Source organism: Crocodylus porosus, unplaced genomic scaffold, assembly GCF_001723895.1.
Source record: "Crocodylus porosus isolate Cpor-Errol unplaced genomic scaffold, CroPor_comp1, whole genome shotgun sequence".
NCBI lineage: Eukaryota > Metazoa > Chordata > Crocodylia > Crocodylidae > Crocodylus > Crocodylus porosus.
In genome coordinates this window covers 146432516-146440747 of record NW_017728886.1, presented here as the reverse complement: position 1 = coordinate 146440747, position 8232 = coordinate 146432516, and the positions used below count along the sequence as shown (strand labels likewise).

General features: G+C 43.4%; 1 long non-coding RNA gene across 1 annotated transcript in view; it reads right to left on the bottom strand.

Annotated features, from left to right (window-relative positions):
- Positions 1–743: 743 nt before the first annotated feature.
- LOC109315027 overlaps positions 744–8232 on the bottom strand; it is a 27688-nt gene continuing 20199 nt past the window's right edge. Inside the window, exon 3 of the long non-coding RNA XR_002102414.1 lies at positions 744–880. This is a non-coding gene — a long non-coding RNA (uncharacterized LOC109315027). The remainder of the gene's footprint in view (positions 881–8232) is intronic.

Genomic DNA, 8232 nt, shown 5'->3' with positions numbered 1-8232 from the left:
CAATATGGCTGCGAAGCAGCTGTCCTCAGAGCCAGGACAGGTTTCTCAGCCATGTCGAGACTGGGACTTAGCTTTGCTACCTGGGTTAATAGAAGCAAATTGCTCTGTGTCAAAGTCTACACATGCACTTTGGCACATTAGTTAATGCACCATTTTTCTAGTACCTGTATATATTGGTACTAGAAAATGGCACATTAAATTAATTTAATGTACAGTAATTGGTGATGCTTTACTGCACATTATATTAGTCTAAGGTGCAATAAAGCATCTCATGTAGGCACACTCCCTAAATAGTCCAATTTATAGTCAGATAAATAAGATGTTGTGCTTTACGCAGCAGCAGAAGCTTATTCTGATCCTTCATTATAGAGGGAAATTGTTCCTCAGCAGTGTGACAATTAGGGTGTTGTGAACAATACTGGGATTCCACTGAGCACAAGCAACACCAATGAAATGGATTCTTTTCCACCTGACTGAATATCAGTGAGCATTGGTGAAGCCATTTAAAGGTCCAGCTTAAACATTCTCATCACTTCACCCACTTTAAGCAGCATCTTCTTGTGCTTTTTGTGCTATATACTGAAATTTGTAGTTTCAGGATGACGGAAGATATTTGATAATATTTAAATAACATCCATCTGTTTTCATTTGAAAGTGCTTCTTTACAGATTGTTGTCATGAAAGTATTTCAAGGGAGAGAATTTATAATATCCAATAGATTTTTACTTATTTTGACTTGATTCAATACAATGTTTTTCCATCAGTCTGTGTAAAACCTGAGAACTCTGGTTACATTAAACTGGAGCATGACTGAATGTTTTGGTTGTGGTCTTGTTCTTCTATCCACCCATCCATTTCTTCTGTAGCTTCTCTTTTCTTCCTCAAAGATACAAAAATATTTTTTTAGGAAAATAATTGTATTTAGTAAGTGGCATCAGGAATGAGCTTTGTAACAAATTATCAATAAAAATGTAATACAACGATGACAATTCTTTATCTACTCATAAAATTTGATCTAGGCATCCTTATTATTTGAGTTACACATCGAAGTCTGGTTTAATTTGTGTCTCACTGCATAGGCCAAGAGCCTGGTCATATATTTCTCTAGATTATATCAGAAATAGATCCTTTCAAATAGCAGATCCATCTTACTAAGAAACTTTCTAATATGATTTCAAAGAAATCTAAGTTATATTGTTTGCTTGCTTGAACTGTGAATGCAAGACCTAATCATGCAAAGTATTACTTATGCAAGTATTTTTTACTCACACATCTTGCACCTTTAAGGATTATGATATTAAAATAAGGGATACATGTATGAGTAAAGATTTATAGGAATGCACCATATTTACTTGAATAGAAGATGACCATGATTATAAGATGACCCTCTGATAATTAGATTTTGTATATATATAAAAAAATTGTTATTATTTTTCAGGTACAGAATCTAATTATTGGAACTTTGCCTTGAATTAATCCCCTTCTCACTGCTATAGCAGGAAAAATAAATCTGAGAGTTCTAGTGCCTCTTTGCTTCTCCTAAATTTCCTCTTCTCCCCTGCAACCCCTTTCTCCTTTCCTTGTCAGACCCTGTTCTCCCTGAGCACATGGAAGTGAGAAGCACATTTGAAAACAATTGTCTTGAAATTAAAGGTATGGCTATAGCAATTTCCTTATAGTACCCAACCACTGAGTGCATCCAGAATTGATGCAAGTCACCTTTTTTTGAAACTGCTGCAAGCACAGCTACTCCACAAATGCACTTTTAATCAGCACTTTGATACATACTTTTTTATATAGTACAAACTATGCATGATATTAGTGCAAAACCAACAGGCTTATGATTTGCCATATGGTTCACTGGGCTGCACCACACCAGAGTCAACAAGATTTCAAGCCATGGTGACCTCACAGTCATCACTTCTCAGTATGTGTGTGTACTCCAGATACACCCCACAAAGGATCCATGTGCTTATTAGGCCCACACTATGACTGGAACCAGGTGTTTTTGTCATGAGTCCTGGGGTACTCCAAAAATTTATATGCAGATGAGGCTCAGGGCAACCTTGTCTAGGTTCATTTCATGGAGAGCAAGACCAAACTAATCATATGTGCCAGGCTGAGAGAGAGGGTGACGGAGAGATTCTGAGTGAACAGTTTGAGGCCCCATTTTGTTATGTTTGCCAGACATTTAAGGCTGGTGAAGAAACAGGAGTCATTGGAAATGGGAAAGAAAGGCACAGCTTAGCTATGGGAGCGAAGAGAAAGTCAAAATGTATGCAATGTTGTGGCTCACCATGACTTTAAAAAAAGTCACTGCTGAGGGTGATTAAGCTTAATGGGGACCACCATATGTCTTATTCAGGTGGGTTGCACTAAACCTATTTTTTGTGGTAGGTTCCCATCAGCATCTTATACCTGCCCCTCCAGAAATATAATATATTTCATGCAGTGAACTAAATGCCCAGATGGAAAATATGTAGCAGAACCAAACAACTGTGTATCAGAATGAACGCATATGGAAAATCTATCAAAGGCAAAAATACTGAATTACTTGTGAGTGCACGCTTCTCACAAGATAATCACCCTCTCTCCAATCTCTTGGTTCTAATCCTCAAAGGGAATTTAAAAAACACCTTTCATAGACAAGCCTAAGAACTTCACTTCGTAAATCTACTGGGTACAAAAAATCTTGGATTAAATATAGACATTAGATTTTTGGCACATTATAACCTGCCTGGCATCCAATAACCCCAGGTAACCTCTCTACATTTTATCAGCTACATTCTGTCACCAGGTCAGCATTCCCCCTTCCTCCCCACCACCTGTCTCATATCTACTGTGCCCCATGGCCTCTGATCCTCACCACCACATATGAGCATTTTCACAGACCTGCATTTTGCATATTCTATTCCATCTAGGAGAACACAAAACAACAGCAGATTCTCCCTATGCCTGCAGAAAGTTGTGCCTGAAATCTTGCAAAGAACAATTTTTCCAACTATTCAGTTTGTCTAATAAAAGATATCACATTTACCCAAAGAACCTTGTCTACCTATGTCCTACAACCAACACCTCCATCAGCATCTCAACCTTTTTAGCCAAGATCAAATGTAGCAAGTAGAGGGTGGCAGGGCTGGTTCTGGCTCTTCTAGTGCCAGCTTAATATTACAGTACCTTCAGGCCTCGCACCAGCTCCCTGTGGAGGGAATGCCTGCCCATTTTTTAAGAGCCACACCAAAGAAAAGAAAAAAAAGAAAAGAAAGGTTCCCATCATCATTTTGGCATTCTCTGAGTGCAGCCTGATATTGCAGTACTGCACTTTTTTTTTCAAGGGCCACACACAAAAATAAAGCTCCCATTAACCAAAGACACTTGTTTGCCCAATATGGGCCAAGTGTCTTACAGTCATATTCAGTGTTGGTTGCATTTAACCAGCTTTACAGTCAGTTTTCATTTCTGAGCACACACTGCTTGTGGTAGCAGTTTAATGATAGACAATATATTTAATGAGGTTTTCTTGTATGCAATTATAATATGAGGGGCCTTTTTCCCTATCCCAACTGGGTGGGGGGGAACTCCTCTTATATTGAAGTGAATATGTTATTATTAGCCTAAGAAAACAAAGGGAGAGGTTCTCTTTTTTGGATAGTGATGAGAACTACACAGGAACCAATAGATGTGACAGTTGTTCATACCATTCCACTGTCTTTCCCATCCTTTGACATGCCTTCACATTCTCCTTGATTCAATAGTGCACATGGCTGTATTAGTTTAATTTAGGTTGAAAATTGCTGTATCTTGACTTTAGCAAGTTTTTTTACGTGATCTCCCATGACAGTCTCATGAATAAGCTAAGGAAATACAGACTAAATGAAAGTACTGTAAAGTGGATAATGCAAGTGGTTGGATAATCATGCTTAGTGAACAATAATCATCATCAATGGCTCAATGTCTCACCAGAGGAGATATCAAGATATTTTCCCATGGGTCTTGTGCTGGGCCCACTATCTTAATGAATCTATTAAACATTACATTTAGCAAATCTGCAGATGACGCCAAATTAAATGTAACTGCAGACACTCCAAAGGGTAGAGCTAGGATTCAGAATTACCTTGATGAACTGGATAAAGGGTCCACAAATCAAAGTGAACTGGATAAAGGGTCCACAAATCAAATTCAGGTGCCAAGTCCTGTGCCTGAAACGTAAGTCACATTCACAAATACAGACAAGGAAAGGACTAGCTAGACTGCAGTACCACAAAAAAGGACATGGGAGGGAGGTCATAGTATATCATGAACTGTACAAGAGCCAACAGTGTACTCTTGTTGAATAAATGGCCAATAGCATACTGGCTGTATTAACAGAAGTATCAATTGCAAATCTAGGGAAGTGATTCTTTTTCTCTCTTCAGCACTGGTGAAGCCTCACCCAGAATACAGTGTCCAGTTTTGGGCCGCATGCTTCAAGAAGGATGTGCACAAATTAAAAAGAGTCCCATAGAGAGCAAAACAAAAATTTAAAGGCCTGGGAAACATGATTTATGGGGATAGGCTGAAAGAACTTGGATTACTTAGATTAGAGAAGAGTTTAAAAGAGTTTTTAAGAGCAGATTAGACAGACTCTTGCCTGGAATAGTTTAATCAGAGACAATCTGCCTTATGCTGGGGGCTGGACTAAATGGCTTGATGAATTTCCTTCAAAAAATGATTCTATGATCCTACCCAGACAGGATAAATTAGCACAGCTGAAGCACTCTACTAACTATATCCAGTACCTAAGCCAGCTTTGTACAACACAGCATTGTACAGTGTATCTATAGGTATTTAATTTTAAAATCATATTTACCTCTATCCTACACAAAAAGCTTTCCTCTGTTCTCATCAATTATTACTGGAAGTTGTCATGAGACTGAGAATATAAGAAACATTATGCATTGTATGTTTATAAATAACATAAATGTTAAAACAGATGAATCCTGATATATTTCAAACTTCCAGCTCTGTTATTTTTAGCTAGTTGCCTCCCTGTTTAAGGCCCTTTGTTACAGATATATCTGGGCTTTAGTAGGTCACGAGGGAGGTGGATGCACAAGAGTTAGATCCATGGCATTGCCCCCAGGACATACTGAGTGATAGCTTTCAAAACACTCAGCACTGGATGTACTCTACTTCTAATGTTTCCAATAAGAATTTTACTGTTGATTTTAATGGAAGCAGAATTAAGTTAACAGTGAGCCATTTCAAAAATTTCACACAAAAGGCAGCTGTATGTTATACAGTATTTGGGCCGTTTTGAGTTATATGCATCATCCTCCATACCTTATTAACCAACTGCACTATGTTTGGGAGACATCTGTGTTGGTCTACTAACAGGTTTTAATGTTATTGTAACAGGGAACCTTCCTGGGGCTGGTCCGCCATTGGCCCACCCACCTGTTTCAGGGCCAACCGCCCATCTCACTTTCCTGCCATGCCTTGTTGTTTCTTAATTGATTCTAACTTTGGCAGGAGGCTGCCCATTCTTGCCCTGATGCCAGGGAGCACTATCTGTGGCTCCGTTCCTCCCCTACACTGCGGCCCAAACCTCACAGATGGCATCCAGGTAATAATGCTCCCAGCCTACAGCAGGACCAAGCTTAGCCTTTGTTGTTGGGCCTCAGACACACATACATTCATATCGCCCTCCTCTCACTAGTGCCTCTCATGCTCCATTCCCTCTCACAGGGTCTCTTTCATACATCAACAACTTATACTGTGCACTCATTGGGCCTCGATCATTCAGTCCTGTGCTGCTCGGCTCTGGATATTTAGGGCTGTTCTTCAGTCCGTCCCTCTGGTCTCAGGAGATCGATGTTTCTCCCCGGGGCAGTCTTTTCCCCAATCCTGCCTGCCACGACTTCGGTGACTCTTTCACTGGTGGGGTCTGACTACTGGGGCTTGTCTACATCCAAGGCCTTAGGGCAGAAATCTTCTGCGAGGCTCCAACCTCCCCTGTACCTCGCCCTGAACCCAGCCACAATGGAGTGCAGATGTTCTTCACAGCCTGCCCTCCCCTGCGAGTATCCTAGTTTTCCCCAAAACTATGCACCAGGTCTCCCCTGAAACCCAAGCTACCCGTTATGGGCCCAACTGACCATCTCAGTCCTTCTACCTGGCAGAGCCTTCCTTCCTACCAGGTGAGCACTAGGGTTTTATGTCACCCTCTGTCCAGCCTTTCCAAAGGCAGAAGACAAAAAAAAACCTAATAGAAAAGACTATCTACAACACCCATGACCTTCTAACTACTACCGTCAGGCAGGTTGGTACGAATGTGCCCTAATTAGCCCTGACCCACAACTGGCTGTTCCCCTAGTGCCACCTTCTTCCCCTATTTTCAGAGAGTGCTCTACAAATTAAGCAGACCCTCGACTTCCTTTCCGGCTGGGGCTATCGTCTATCCACAGAAGGGCTACTTTATGTCCTTGGTTCTATTTTCCAGCAGTCCCTGTTGCTGTTGCAGCCTTCTGCCTCCCACTTAGGATAGTCCCTGGAGCTGGGTTACACTTGTACTGGTCCCTCTTGGCTCAGTACCTCAAGTCCCGTCGATCCCTCCTCTTCTTTAGGGCCCACCCTCGGTACCCTGCTCACCTGTATGGTCTCTGGAGCCTCTCCCAGGAGTCCTGCATCAGGATGCAGCTTGGCTGCTTCTTTCTTCCTTAGCCTGTCACTGGTGTCTCTCTCCTGGAGAACTCTGAGGCAGCCTTCTGCCCTGTGAGAGCCGTTCCTGCTCTATCTTCAGGGAGAGGTCCTGGGAGTACCTCCCCTGTTGTCCTTCTCACCACCCTCCTCCCCTCTGCCTCACTCGCCACGCCTCTTATTTCCCCATGCTGGCTCTCCTTTCCCCTCTCTCTAGCTGGACACAATTTCAAAAAGACGCGACTAACAAGCCGCGTGGGTCCCGCCTCTGCTTCCAGTCCTGCCACGGTTCCAGCTGCAGGTAAGGGGTTTTCCCTCACTCTTCCTTTCATTATGACTCCCCTGGGGTGTGCTGGCCCCCAGGGGTCCCCCTTGACCCTTCGGGGTCCGTCCTTTGTGTTTTCCCAGTGACATACTGTCTTGCTCCCTCTCAGAGTGGGCCCTTTCGGCCATAGGCTTTATCTAGCACACATCTTTTGGCCTCCTCTGCAACCCCCACAGGGGTAGTGGCCAGCCAATTACCCAACCAGGGCCAAGCCTGCCCTGGCCCCTCCCAGGGCAACTCTATATAAACTCACACACACATACACACCAGGCTCCCAGCCCTCTGGTTTCCCTCTCATTGGGGCTCCATATCCCTACCCCTTCACTGAGGGCTTACCCTTACCGGGGCTCCACATCTTCCACCCCCTCACTGGGGCTATGGGGTTTCCCCTGATGGGGCCTCATGTGGCCATAACCACACCTGGACCCAGTTGCTACGCACAGTGATGTGGGGGCTAGGGGTTATTGAGGCACCTCGACCCACCTTCCACCGGGGTGGTAACAGGTCTCGTATTTTCCTGGAGGTTCCTGTGCCACTGGGAGCCCCACCAGGCCACCAGCTCCTGGCAGGGTACAGTTTCAGGCCATGCCCAGGACCAAGAGCCTCTTGCTCCTACCTGTAGATGTTCTCATACAGCAGCTCAGTCAGGCAGTGCTTCCTACCTGGCTACCAGCAGCAAACTGCTCTGTATATATAGGTGGCCAAGGTTCTAAAATGGCCACCATAATCAGTCCTTAAAGTGGCAGGCACCACAGTCATCATTAAAGTGAGCCAGGAAAGGAAGCACAGATTTGCTTGAAGCCAGTATGCTATCGGCCAACATTGTGGAGAAATGATAGGCTCTTGGAATTCATTAAAAAAAAAAAAGGAAGGAAGATTTTCATTTCGACCTGGGGGGAAGTGGGCAGCAGAGTCTCCCAGGGCTCGGTCCTGGGGCCTGCGCTGTTCAATTTCTTCATCAGCGATTTGGACAACTGAGTGAAATGCAACCTGTTTAAATTGGCTGATGATACCAAAATTTGGGGTGAGGTGAGCATGCTAGTAGGGGGGCAAAGACTGCAACAAGACCTGGATAGGTTACAGGAGTGGGCTGACAAAAACAGGATGTGTTTCAATACTGACAAGTGCAGGGTGCTGAAGCACACTTATAGAATGGGAAACTCCCTTCTTGAGAGCACGGAGGCAGAAAGGGATCTTGGAGTCATTATTGACTCCAAGATGAACATGGG